Here is a 14426-nt window from a genome sequence, read left to right on the forward strand (position 1 = left end):
ATCACATTTACATAAGTATTCAGACCCTTGACTTAGTACTTTGTTGAAGCACCTTTGGCAGCGATTGCAGCCTCGAGTCTTCTTGGGTATGACGCTACAAGCTTGGCACACCTGTATTTGGGGAGTTTCTTCCATTCTTCTCTGCAGATCATTCAGAGACTTGTCCAAAAGCCACTCCTGCATTGTCTTGGCTGTGTGCTTAGGGTCGTTGTCCTGTTGGAAGGTGAACCTTCACCCCAGTCTAAGGTCCTGAGCGCCCTGGAGCAGGTTTTCATTTTTCAGGATCTCTCTGTAATTTGCTCCATTCATCTTTCCCTCGATCCTGACTAGTCTCCCAGTCCGTGCTGCTGAAAAACACCCCCACAGCATGATACTGCCACCACCATGCTTCACTGTAGGGATGGTGCCAGGTTTTCTCCAGACGTGACGCCTGGCATTCAGGCCAAAGAGTTCGATATTGGTGTCATCAGACCAGAGAATCTTGTTTCTTATGAAGATGTGTGCTTTTCCAAATCATGTCCAATCAATTGAATTTACAGGTGGACTCCATTGAAGTTGTCGAAACATCTCAAGGATGATCAATGGAAACAGGATTCACCTGAGCTCAATTTCGAGTCTCATAGCAAAGGATCTGAATACTTTTGTAAATAATCATTTGCAAAAATTGATAACCTGTTTTTGCTTTGTCAGTATGGGGTATTGTGTGTAGATTGAGGAAATTGTTTTATTTAATCCATTTTAGAATAAGGCTGTAACCTAACAAAATGTGGAAAAAATGAATAAATAAAAAATGAATACTGAATACTTTCCGAATGCACTGTATAAATACACACACAGGCCTACCCTTTTAAGAGTAATGCAAACAATAAAAAAAAGCACTTCCGGGTTGGAGCGAGTAGTCGCATTTCGCTTCGCTCCACAGGTAGTATTACATTTAATTTAATTTCATTACAGTACAACGGTTTGATTTGTTTGATCTTAGCACTTTTTTCTTAGCTAGCTACATAGCCGTCTTTGTATCAAAGATAATTGTGTAGTTTAGATTATTATCGAATTATCGAATCTTCTAACGTTGTCAACACTGCTAGCTAGCCAGCTAGCCAACTTCTACCGAAACAGTACAACGGAACGATTTGATTAGTGTAGTGTTAGCTAGCTACATAGTTGTCTTTGCTGTCTTTGTATCTAAGATAATTGTGTAGTTTAGAGTAATTATCTAGCCAGTTATCGAGGTTACCTAGCCAGTTATCGAGGCTACCTAGCCAGCAACACTTTCAAACAAAGTCAACAACGCAGCCACTGCTAGCTAGCCTACTTCACCAGCCAGCAGTACAGCATCATTTTAATCATTTTAGTCAATAAGATTTTTGCAACGTAAGCTTAACTTTCTGAACATTCGAGACGTGTAGTCCACTTGTCATTCCAATCTCCTTTGCATTAGCGTAGCCTCTTCTGTAGCCTGTCAACTATGTGTCTGTCTATCCCTGTTCTCTCCTCTCTGCACAGACCATACAAACGCTTCACACCGCGTGGCCGCTGCCACCCTAACCTGGTGGTCCCAGCGCGCACGACCCACGTGGAGTTCCAGGTCTCCGGCAGCCTCTGGAACTGCCGATCTGCGGCCAACAAGGCAGAGTTCATCTCAGCCTATGCTTCCCTCCAGTCCCTCGACTTCTTGGCACTGACGGAAACATGGATTACCACAGATAACACTGCTACTCCTACTGCTCTCTCCTCGTCTGCCCACGTGTTCTCGCACACCCCGAGAGCTTCTGGTCAGCGGGGTGGTGGCACTGGGATCCTCATCTCTCCCAAGTGGACATTCTCTCTTTCTCCCCTGACCCATCTGTCTATCGCCTCCTTTGAATTCCATGCTGTCACAGTTACCAGCCCTTTCAAGCTTAACATCCTTATCATTTATCGCCCTCCAGGTTCCCTTGGAGAGTTCATCAATGAGCTTGACGCCTTGATAAGTTCCTTCCCTGAGGATGGCTCACCTCTCACAGTTCTGGGTGACTTTAACCTCCCCACGTCTACCTTTGACTCATTCCTCTCTGCCTCCCTCTTTCCACTCCTCTCCTCTTTTGACCTCACCCTCTCACCTTCCCCCCCTACTCACAAGGCAGGCAATACGCTTGACCTCATCTTTACTAGATGCTGTTCTTCCACTAATCTCATTGCAACTCCCCTCCAAGTCTCTGACCACTACCTTGTATCCTTTTCCCTCTCGCTCTCATCCAACACTTCCCACTCTGCCCCTACTCGGATGGTATCGCGCCGTCCCAACCTTCGCTCTCTCTCCCCCGCTACTCTCTCCTCTTCCATCCTATCATCTCTTCCCTCTGCTCAAACCTTCTCCAACCTATCTCCTGATTCTGCCTCCTCAACCCTCCTCTCCTCCCTTTCTGCATCCTTTGACTCTCTATGTCCCCTATCCTCCAGGCCGGCTCGGTCCTCCCCTCCTGCTCCGTGGCTCGACGACTCATTGCGAGCTCACAGAACAGGGCTCCGGGCAGCCGAGCGGAAATGGAGGAGAACTCGCCTCCCTGCGGACCTGGCATCCTTTCACTCCCTCCTCTCTACATTTTCCTCTTCTGTCTCTGCTGCTAAAGCCACTTTCTACCACTCTAAATTCCAAGCATCTGCCTCTAACCCTAGGAAGCTCTTTGCCACCTTCTCCTCCCTCCTGAATCCTCCTCCCCCTCCCCCCCCCCCCTCCCTCTCTGCGGATGACTTCGTCAACCATTTTGAAAAGAAGGTTGACGACATCCGATCCTCGTTTGCTAAGTCAAACGACACCGCTGGTTCTGCTCACACTGCCCTACCCTGTGCTTTGACCTCTTTCTCCCCTCTCTCCCCAGATGAAATCTCGCGTCTTGTGACGGCCGGCTGCCCAACAACCTGCCCGCTTGACCCTATCCCCTCCTCTCTTCTCCAGACCATTTCCGGAGACCTTCTCCCTTACCTCACCTCGCTCATCAACTCATCCTTGACCGCTGGCTACGTCCCTTCCGTCTTCAAGAGAGCGAGAGTTGCACCCCTTCTGAAAAAACCTACACTCGATCCCTCCGATGTCAACAACTACAGACCAGTATCCCTTCTTTCTTTTCTCTCCAAAACTCTTGAACGTGCCGTCCTTGGCCAGCTCTCCTGCTATCTCTCTCAGAATGACCTTCTTGATCCAAATCAGTCAGGTTTCAAGACTAGTCATTCAACTGAGACTGCTCTTCTCTGTGTCACGGAGGCGCTCCGCACTGCTAAAGCTAACTCTCTCTCCTCTGCTCTCATCCTTCTAGACCTATCGGCTGCCTTTGATACTGTGAACCATCAGATCCTCCTCTCCACCCTCTCCGAGTTGGGCATCTCCGGCGCGGCCCACGCTTGGATTGCGTCCTACCTGACAGGTCGCTCCTACCAGGTGGCGTGGCGAGAATCTGTCTCCTCACCACGTGCTCTCACCACTGGTGTCCCCCAGGGCTCTGTTCTAGGCCCTCTCCTATTCTCGCTATACACCAAGTCACTTGGCTCTGTCATAACCTCACATGGTCTCTCCTATCATTGCTATGCAGACGACACACAATTAATCTTCTCCTTTCCCCCTTCTGATAACCAGGTGGCGAATCGCATCTCTGCATGTCTGGCAGACATATCAGTGTGGATGACGGATCACCACCTCAAGCTGAACCTCGGCAAGACGGAGCTGCTCTTCCTCCCGGGGAAGGACTGCCCGTTCCATGATCTCGCCATCACGGTTGACAACTCCATTGTGTCCTCCTCCCAGAGCGCTAAGAACCTTGGCGTGATCCTGGACAACAGCCTGTCGTTCTCAACTAACATCAAGGCGGTGGCCCGTTCCTGTAGGTTCATGCTCTACAACATTCGCAGAGTACGACCCTGCCTCACACAGGAAGCGGCGCAGGTCCTAATCCAGGCACTTGTCATCTCCCGTCTGGATTACTGCAACTCGCTGTTGGCTGGGCTCCCTGCCTGTGCCATTAAACCCCTACAACTCATCCAGAACGCCGCAGCCCGTCTGGTGTTCAACCTTCCCAAGTTCTCTCACGTCACCCCGCTCCTCCGCTCTCTCCACTGGCTTCCAGTTGAAGCTCGCATCCGCTACAAGACCATGGTGCTTGCCTACGGAGCTGTGAGGGGAACGGCACCTCCATACCTTCAGGCTCTGATCAGGCCCTACACCCAAACAAGGGCACTGCGTTCATCCACCTCTGGCCTGCTCGCCTCCCTACCTCTGAGGAAGTACAGTTCCCGCTCAGCCCAGTCAAAACTGTTCGCTGCTCTGGCACCCCAATGGTGGAACAAACTCCCTCACGACGCCAGGTCAGCGGAGTCAATCACCACCTTCCGGAGACACCTGAAACCCCACCTCTTTAAGGAATACCTAGGATAGGATAAAGTAATCCTTCTAACCCCCCCCCCTTAAAAGATTTAGATGCACTATTGTAAAGTGGCTGTTCCACTGGATATCATAAGGTGAATGCACCAATTTGTAAGTCGCTCTGGATAAGAGCGTCTGCTAAATGACTTAAATGTAAATGTAAATAAGACATGCACATGCACACACACACACACACACACACACACACACATATGAAATGACTCTCACTTTACAATACATGGGCTAAGTCCTAGTCTATTCTGTTTGAAATTAGATCTAGTAGCCACCACATCAAAAAGCCGACATTGCTTATTTTGTGTAACACACCGGATTTAGCCGGTCAGCAAAATATGCCCAGTATTGTCAGGGACGGCCAAAAAGTAATTTATTTGTTTTGTGAGGCGAGGTGAGGTGTACCACATGGGACCGTGTGTTGACTCAGCCAAATTTAAGGCTCCATGTTTTTAGGTGGGAGGTTGCGGAGAGGGAACACCTGGTTCTATTGAGTACTGCCCCTCACCAGTGAGCCACGACTGCCCACACAGTAGGAGTGGGATGATGCCAAAGTTTTAGCACCCTCTCTAGAAATAATGTATTTTGGTTTAACCTTGGTGTCCGTAGGCTAGGACATGTAGATATACAGTGTGTTTACAACTCACTACCCATGCTTGTCTAGTGTGTGTGACGTTACTGAGGAAGGAATGTTAACACTGGTCATGAAAACTAAATCCATGCTTTTCAACCGATCGCTGCCCGCACCTGCCCGCCCGACTAGCATCACTACTCTGGACGGTTCTGACTTAGAATATGTGGACAACTACAAATACCTAGGTGTCTGGCTAGACTGTAAAGTCTCCTTCCAGACTCATATTAAACATCTCCAATCCAAAATTAAATCTAGAATCGGCTTCCTATTTCGCAAAAAAAGCCTCCTTTACTCACGCCGCCAAACATACCCTCGTAAAACTGACTATCCTACCGATCCTCGACTTCGGCGATGTCATTTACAAAATAGCCTCCAACACTCTACTCAGCAAACTGGATGCCGTCTATCACAGTGCCATCCGTTTTGTCACCAAAGCCCCATATACCACCCAACCCCTGCTACCTGTATGCTCTCGTCGGCTGGTCCTCGGCTACATATTCGTCGCCAGACCCACTGGCTCCAGGTCATCTATAAGTCTTTGCTAGGTAAAGCTCTGCCTTATCTCAGGTCACTGGTCACAATAACAACACCCACCCGTATCACACGCTCCAGCAGGTATATTTCACTGGTCATCCCCAAAGCCATTACCTACTTTGGCCGCCTTTCCTTCCAGTTCTCTGCTGCCAATGACTGGAACAAATTGCAAAAATCGCTGAAGTTGGAGACTTATATCTCCCTCGCTAACTTTAAACAACAGCTATCTGAGCAGCTAACCGTTCGATGCAGCTGTACACAGCCCATCTGTAAATAGCCCATCCAATCTACCTACCACATCCCCATATTGTTTTTATTTACTTTTTTGCTCTTTTGCACACCAGTATTTCTACTTGCACATCATAATCTGCACATCTATCACTGCAGTGTTAATTTGCTAAATTGTAATTGCTTCGCTATTATGGCCAATTTATTGCCTTACTGTAACGGCTTTCTTCCTGGGGTGAAGGAGAGGACCAAAATGCAGCGCGGCTAGTGTTCAACATGCTTTAATAAAGAAGAGACAATAACGTGAACACTATACAAAATACAAAATAACAAATGTGAAAACCGAGACAGTCCTATCTGGTGCAGAACACAAAGACAGAAGACAGGAAACAATCACCCACAAAATCCCAACACAAAACAAGCCTCCTATATATGATTCTCAATCAGGGACAACGATTGACAGCTGCCTCTGATTGAGAACCATATTAGGCTGGACACAGAAACAGACAAACTAGACACACCACATAGAATTCCCACCCAGCTCACGTCCTGACCAACACTAAACAAGCAAAACACATAAGAACTCTGGTCAGGACGTTACAGTACCCCCCCCCTGAGGTGCGGACTCCGAACGCACCCCTAAAACTCAAGAGGAGGGTCTGGGTGGGCATCTGTTCGCGGTGGCGGCTCCGGCGCAGGACGAGGACACCACTCTACCACTGTCTTTGTCCCCCTCCTTAGCGTCCTTTGAGTGGCGACCCTCGCCCCCGACCTTGGTCTAGGAACCTTCACCAAGGCCCCCCCTAGATAGAGGAGATAGCTCAGGACAGAGAGGTAGCTCAAGACAGAGAGGTAGCTCACGACAGAGGGGCAACTCACGACAGAGGGGCAACTCACGACAGAGGGGCAACTCACGACAGAGGGGCAACTCACGACAGAGGGGCAACTCACGACAGAGGGGCAACTCACGACAGAGGGGCAACTCCGGACTGAAAAGTAGCTCCGGACAGAGAGGCAGCTCTGGACTGAAGGGCAGCTCTGGACTGAAGGGCAGCTCCGGACTGAAGGGCAGCTCCGGACTGAAGGGCAGCTCCGGACTGAAGGGCAGCTCCGGACTGAAGGGCAGCTCATGACTGGAGGGCAGCTCATGACTGGAGGGCAGCTCATGACTGGAGGGCAGCTCATGACTGGAGGGCAGCTCATGACTGGAGGACAGCTCATGACTGGAGGACAGCTCATGACTGGAAGGCACCTCATGACTGGAGGGCAGCTCATGACTGGAAGGCAGCTCATGACTGGAGGGCAGCTCATGACTGGAGGGCAGCTCATGACTGGAGGGCAGCTCATGACTGGAGGGCAGCTCATGACTGGCTGGCGGCTCATGACTGGCTGGCGGCTCATGACTGGCTGGCGGCTCTGGCGGCTCCTGACTGGCTGGCGGCTCTGGCGGCTCCTGACTGGCTGGCGGCTCTGGCGGCTCCTGACTGGCTGGCGGCTCTGGCGGCTCCTGACTGGCTGGCGGCTCTGGCGGCTCCTGACTGGCTGGCGGCTCTGGCGGCTCCTGACTGGCTGGCGGCTCTGGCGGCTCCTGACTGGCTGGCGGCTCTGGCGGCTCCTGACTGGCTGGCGGCTCTGGCGGCTCCTGACTGGCTGGCGGCTCTGGCGGCTCCTGACTGGCTGGCGGCTCTGGCGGCTCCTGACTGACGGACGGCTCTAACGGCTCGGGGCAGACGGGCGGCTCTAACGGCTCGGGACAGACGGGCGGCTCTAACGGCTCGGGACAGACGGGCGGCTCTAACGGCTCGGGACAGACGGGCGGCTCTAACGGCTCGGGACAGACGGATGGCTCAGACGGCGCTGGGCAGACGGATGGCTCAGACGGCGCTGGGCATACGGATCGCTCAGACGGCACTGGGCAGACGGATGGCTCAGACGGCACTGGGCAGACGGATGGCTCAGACGGCACTCGGCAGACGGATGGCTCAGACGGCGCTGGGCAGGCAGGCAGCTCAGACGGCGCTGGGCAGGCAGGCAGCTCAGACGGCGCTGGGCAGACGAGCAGTGCAGACGGCGCTGGGCAGACGAGCAGTGCAGGCGGCCAACTCTGACCTGCTGAGGCGCACAGTAGGCCTGGTGCGTGGTACTGGAACTGGAGGTACTGGGCTGGAGACACGCACCATAGGGAGAGTGCGTGGAGGAGGAACAGGGCTCTGGAGACGCACTGGAAGCCTGGTGCGTGGTGTCGGCACTGATGGTACTGGGCTGGGGCGGGAAGGTGGCGCCGGATATACCGGACCGTGCAGGCGTACTTGCTCCCTTGAGCACCGAGCCTGCCCAACCTTACCTGGTTGCATGCTCCCCGTAGCCCGACCAGTGTGGGGAGGTGGAATAACCCGCACTGGGCTGTGTTGGCGAACCGGGAACACCATGCGTAAGGCTGGTGCCATGTATGCCGGCCCGAGGAGAAGTACTGGATGCCAGATACGTTGAGCCGGCTTCATGACACCTGGCTCAATGCCCAATCTAGCCCGGCCAGTGCGGGGAGGTGGAATAACCCGCACCGGGCTAAGCACACGTACAGGAGACACCGTGCGCTCTTCCGCATAACACGGTGTCTGCCCGTACTCCCGCTCTCCACGGTAAGCATGGGAAGTGGGCGCAGGTTTCCTACCTGACTTCGCCACACTACCCTTTAGCCCCCCCCCCAAGAAATTTTTGGGGTTTCTTCTCGGGCTTCCTACCGCGCTGTCGTGCTAACCTCATTCGCCGGTATCCCTCTGCACATTGCTCCATGGAATCCCAGGCGGGCTCCGGCACTCTCCCTGGGTCAACCGACCACCTGTTTATTTCCTCCCAAGTGGTGTAACCCAGATCCGGCTCCCGCTGCCGAGCTAGCTCCTCAAAACGCCGCCTCTCCGCTTTTGCTGCCTCCAGCTCTGCTTTGGGGCGGCGATACTCCTCTGGCTCTGCCCAGGGTCCTTTACCGTCCAGCTCGTCCTCCCATGTCCATTCCTCCTTTCTCTGCTGCTGTCGCTGCTGCCCGTTGCCACGCTGCTTGGTCCGAGTTTGGTGGGTGGTTCTGTAACGGCTTTCTTCCTGGGGTGAAGGAGAGGACCAAAATGCAGCGCGGCTAGTGTTCAACATGCTTTAATAAAGAAGAGACAATAACGTGAACACTATACAAAAATACAAAATAACAAATGTGAAAACCGAGATAGTCCTATCTGGTGCAGAACACAAAGACAGAAGACAGGAAACAATCACCCACAAAATCCCAACACAAAACAAGCCTCCTATATATGATTCTCAATCAGGGACAACGATTGACAGCTGCCTCTGATTGAGAACCATATTAGGCTGGACACAGAAACAGACAAACTAGACACACAACATAGAATTCCCACCCAGCTCACGTCCTGACCAACACTAAACAAGCAAAACACATAAGAACTCTGGTCAGGACGTTACACTTACCTCCTCACGCCATTTGCACACACTGTATATATACTTTCTTTTCTCTATTGTGTTATTGACTGTACGTTTGTTTACTCCATGTGTAACTCGGTGTTGTTGTTTGTGTCACACTGCTTTGCTTTATCTTAGCCAGGTCGCAGTTGTAAATAAGAACTTGTTCTCAACTGGCCTACCTGGTTAAATAAAGGAGAAAGATTATTATGTTTTTTAAATCATTGGTAAAATCACTTGAAAAGAGAACAACAGTTCAGTTCATTGGTTGTTTCCTCGTACACTGATCTATCTGTAACATACACAGCCTATTGTACTTGAGTTCCATAACATGCAACCAAAGATTATGATAACTTGCCTAAAACAGGACAGCAGTGTTGTTTACAATGGGAGCCAATGAAACACAGTGGACAGAACAATCAAGGAGGTGGGCAAAGCCAAGCACGAGCTAGTGAGATCCTATTGGCATGTTTTAGCATCTATTTGCATATTTCCATTGGGCAATGACTACTCTCTGAAGTGTGTGTGTGTGCATAATTCAAATTCACTCCTGCACTTCTTCAAACAATGTCATTTAAAAAAACTTTACCGAAGGATCAAGTGTACAAAACTGTTTGTAACATTGTAGTTTTGGGAACAGAAAACTGTATTGAGGTTGGATGTTTCATTTATGACAACATTTGCATCATTTCGGCCCAGTTTCGCCTTGCTCTATCTTCTCCCTCTGCCTGCCACTAGACTTCCTCTCATCACCATATTTTGTGGTGGGTGGAAGCCCGCCCCAGATGCTTCAGGATTTTACCCTACAGAATAAGGCTGTAACGTAACAAATTGTGGAACAAGTCAAGGGGTCTAAATACTTTCCGAATGCACTGTATAAACAATTTTTTTTTTTACTATGTTTGTTATTGCCTTGGAATGAATGTCATGATTTGAATAAATGTCCTAAGCTGGTGACTTATTTGTTTTCAAACACTTTCAACCACTTCTGTAGAATGACCCATATAGTGCACTACTTTTGACCAGGTGTCACGTTCTGACCTTTATTTCCTTTGTTTTGTCTTTATTTAGTTGGTCAGGGCGTGAGTTGGGGTGGGCAGTCTATGTGTGTTTTTCTATGTTGGGGTTTTGTGTTCGGCCTGGTATGATTCTCAATCAGAGGCAGCTGTCAATCGTTGTCCCTGATTGAGAATCATACTTAGGTAGCCTGGGTTTCACTTTTGGTTTGTGGGTGTTTGTTTCCGTGTCAGTGTTTGTCGCCACACGGTACTGGTTCGTTTGATCATCGTTTATTGTTTTTGGTCCTGTGTTCAGTTTTTGGATTTATATTAAAGACATGAACACTTACCACGCTGCGCTTTGGTCCGATCCTTCTACCACCACAGACGACCGTTACACCAGGGCTCATAGGTCAAAAGTAGTGCACTATGTAGGGAATAGGGTGCCATTTGGAACAGGCCCCCACGGGTTGTTGTAATGTCACATTCCAACAACCCTCTCATATTTCATTTCCAGGCCATCGTGGGCTACTTTGACATTTTTCTTCGACAGATTCTGCGGCAACAAGGTAAGCAGCATGTGGCGGCCCTTCCGTTTAACGGCAACCCAATTATATTCACGCTTTGGCATTCCCCACGTCCTTGGGAGGCAATCGACGCCGGTGCGTTTCCTGATTGCTGATGTAAGCACCCACCGGAGCCAGCCACTCGGAAAAGCCAATGCCAAGCTCCGCGAGCGACGTGCCGTCAAGTCTTTTAATTACACGTCCTATTTGACTTGCCATTTGAGCATAACTGCTGAGATGTAATGCTACACCACTTGTAATGGGAACTAAGGTTATGTGTGTGAATGAAATACCTCGTCTTTAGAAGACTATGAGTAGGATAGAATTACAGTAGCAAGAAAAAGTATGTGAATCCTTTGGAAATACCTGGATTTCCGCATAAATTGGACATACAATTTGATCTGAACTTCATCTAAGTCACAACAATAGACAAACACGGTCTGCTGAAGCTAATATCACACAAACAATTATACGTTTTCATGTCTTTATTGAACACACCGTGTAAACGTTCACAGTGCAGGGTTGAAAAAGTATGTGAAACCTTGGATTTAATAACTGGTTGACCATCCTTTGGCAGCAATAACCTCAACCAAAGGTTTTCTGTAGTTGCGGATCAGACCTGCACAACGGTCAGGAGGAATTTTGGACCATTCTTCTTTACAAAACTATTTAAATTCAGCAATATTCTTAGGATGTCTGGTGTGAACTTCTCTCTTGAGGTCATGCCACGACACCTCAATCTGGTTGAGGTCAGGACTATGACTGGGCCACTCCAGAAGGCATCTTTTCTTATGTTGAAGCCATTCTGTTGTTGATTTACTTCTGTGTTTTGGGTCGTTGTCCTGTTGCATCACCCAACTTCTGTTGAGCTTCAATTGGTGGACAGATAGCATAACATTCTCCTGCAAAATGTCTTGATAAACTTGGGAATACATTTTTCCGTCGATGATAGCACGCTGTCCAGGCCCTGAAGCAGCGAAGCAGGCCCAAACCACGATGCTCATGGTGTTCTTCGGCTTGCAAGCCTCCCCCTTTTTCCTCCAAACATAACGATGGCCATTGTGGCCAAACAGTTCTATTTTTGTTTCATCAGACCAGAGGACATTTCTCCAAAAAGTACGATCTTTGTCCCCATGTGCAGTTGCAAACCATAGTCTGGCTTGTATATGGTGGTTTTGGATCAGTGGCTTCTTCCTCGCTGAGCGGCCTTTCAGGTTATTTCGATATAGGACTCATTTTACTGTGGATATAAATACTTTTGTACCTGTTTCCTCCAGCATCTTCACAAGGTCCTTTGCTGTTGTTCTGGGATTGATTTGCACTTTTCGCACCAAAGTACGTTCATCTCTAGGAGACAGAATGCATCTCCTTCCTGAGCGGTATGACGGCTGCGTGGTCCCATGGTGTTCATACGTGCGTACTATTGTTTGTACAGATGAACGTGGTACCTTCAGGCGTTTGGAAATTGCTCCCACGGATGAACCAGACTTTTGGAGGTCTACAATTTTTTTTCTGAGGTCTTGGCTGATTTCTTTTGATTTTCCCATGATGTCAAGCAAAGAGGCACTGAGTTTGAAGGTAGGCCTTGAAATACATCCACAGGTACGCCTCCAATTGACTCAAATGATGTCAATTAGCCTATCAGAAGCTTCTAAAGCCATGACATAATTTTCTGGAATTTTCCAAGCTGTTTAAAGTCACAGTCAACTTAGTGTATGTAAACTTCTGACCCACTGGAATTGTGATACAGTGAAATAATCTGTCTGTAAACAATTGTTGGAAAAATGACTTGCACAAAGTAGATGTCCTAACCGACTTGCCAAAAACTATAGTTTGTTAACAAGAAATCTGTGGAGTGGTTGAAAAACAAGTTTTAATGACTCCAACCTAAGTGTATGTAAACTTCCGACTTCAACTGTAGGTGATCAGATCAAATTTGATGACCAATTCATGCAGAAGTCCAGGTAATTCCAAAGGGCTCGCGTACTTTTTCTTGCCACTGTATGAGATGGGTTTAGTAGGTTTAAGAGTGTGGGACCGGTTAATGTTCTACTGCAGTTGTGGAATTATTAGATGAGCCACAGAAATAGAAGTGTCACAATGGAATGAGTCGTTATTCCTCAATGTTGTAGCTTCATGTACATCATGTTGATTGCTGTTGCCCAAGACTAAATAACGTTTTCTGCTTTTGAATCACAGGTGATGTTCTCCACGGGGCCACAGGTCACCAAGACGCTTTGGAAACAGACAGTATTCCTGCTACAATATCCCATTCATGTACAAGCAGGTCAGTTTCCCAGACAGCACTGGTTTCCTGAATGTGTGTGATTGTGCGCCGCTGGTGGGAACATGGACCTGCATGTTTGTGTGTGTATGGACATGTCTGTCCGTGTCTATTGTGGTTGCACTGCATGCACACCCAACTGTCACCTGTGATATTTTTTACACCAGATCTTCCTCGAACATCCTACTGAGAGCCAGGTAATCTGCCTGTGGTGCTGATGTAGTCAGGCTGTGTTAGTTATCTGTCACCTATAGAGAGACCGAGTGAGATCAAAACAGTCAGTCATCAAAAACACCATGTTGAACTTTATCTGATAGCTTACCTCAAGCACTCGCGTACTGATACAAATAGCGTTTATAACTGAACGGAACATATAATGTAAAAACATTTAACTAAGCCAATTAAAATGTTATTTCATGAAGTGATGCTGTTACAGATGTGATATGTATAAAGCTGTGTGTAAATAGTGAATGTAAGTGTATGATATGAATTGTGTGTGTGTGTGCACACGTACATTACATTGTGAACAATGGTGTGAGTGTACAGTGTTGTGAACGATGGTGTGTGTGTGTGTACAGTACATTGAGAACATGTGCTTTTGTGTATATACAGTACTATACTTCGTGAAAGATGGTCTGTGTGTTGTATTTGATGGCCTGTGTGCGTTGTCGTAATGGGAATCAGGGATGTGTCCGGTGATGTTGGGATGGATGAGACCGTAGCTCCATGCTGTCCAGTCTTCCCCCACTAACATCCAATAGGAGGCCAGTGTAATGAATGGCCTGTATTGGGGACTGGACGTCCACTGTCCCTGAGTAAAGCACCACTCGGCTCTGGTCAGAGCCACAGCCACGTCACCCCACTGACAACCCCGTAACATTGACTCAACGTTCACAATGCGTCTGTCAGTTAAGTGCCAGTCCTGCTTTATAATGTGTTTTCCCTTAACTATTCTGGGTGATTTAAAATGCCTTTTGAATAAGTTGACACACTGCAGTGTTGAAATGTGTAAAGACGGTGCGGAGAAGCAGTGTGTCCGTTAGCCAGTGTAGACTGCTTTTGGCCGACAGCCCTCCCCCCCATAAAAGCAGCCACATTAAACCATTGCCAGAAATTGTAAAACATCCGTACGTGGTAAGACATTGCAGGGTGTTGAAATGTGTTGAGACACTGTAGTGTTAAAATGTGTTGAGACAACACAGTTTTAGAATGGGTTAAGACACTGCAGTGTTGAAATGGGTTAAGACCCTGCAGAGTGTGTAGAAAGGTCGACTAGCATCTGCTGACAGTCTGTCCCAACTCCTAACAG

The 14426-nt window shown here is 48.8% G+C and overlaps 1 pseudogene; it reads left to right on the plus strand.

The window, feature by feature from the left end:
* Positions 1-14426, plus strand: part of LOC120025093 — a 119336-nt pseudogene that overhangs the window by 77303 nt on the left and 27607 nt on the right.

The sequence above is a fragment of the Salvelinus namaycush genome, chromosome 30 (assembly GCF_016432855.1).
Source record: "Salvelinus namaycush isolate Seneca chromosome 30, SaNama_1.0, whole genome shotgun sequence".
NCBI lineage: Eukaryota > Metazoa > Chordata > Actinopteri > Salmoniformes > Salmonidae > Salvelinus > Salvelinus namaycush.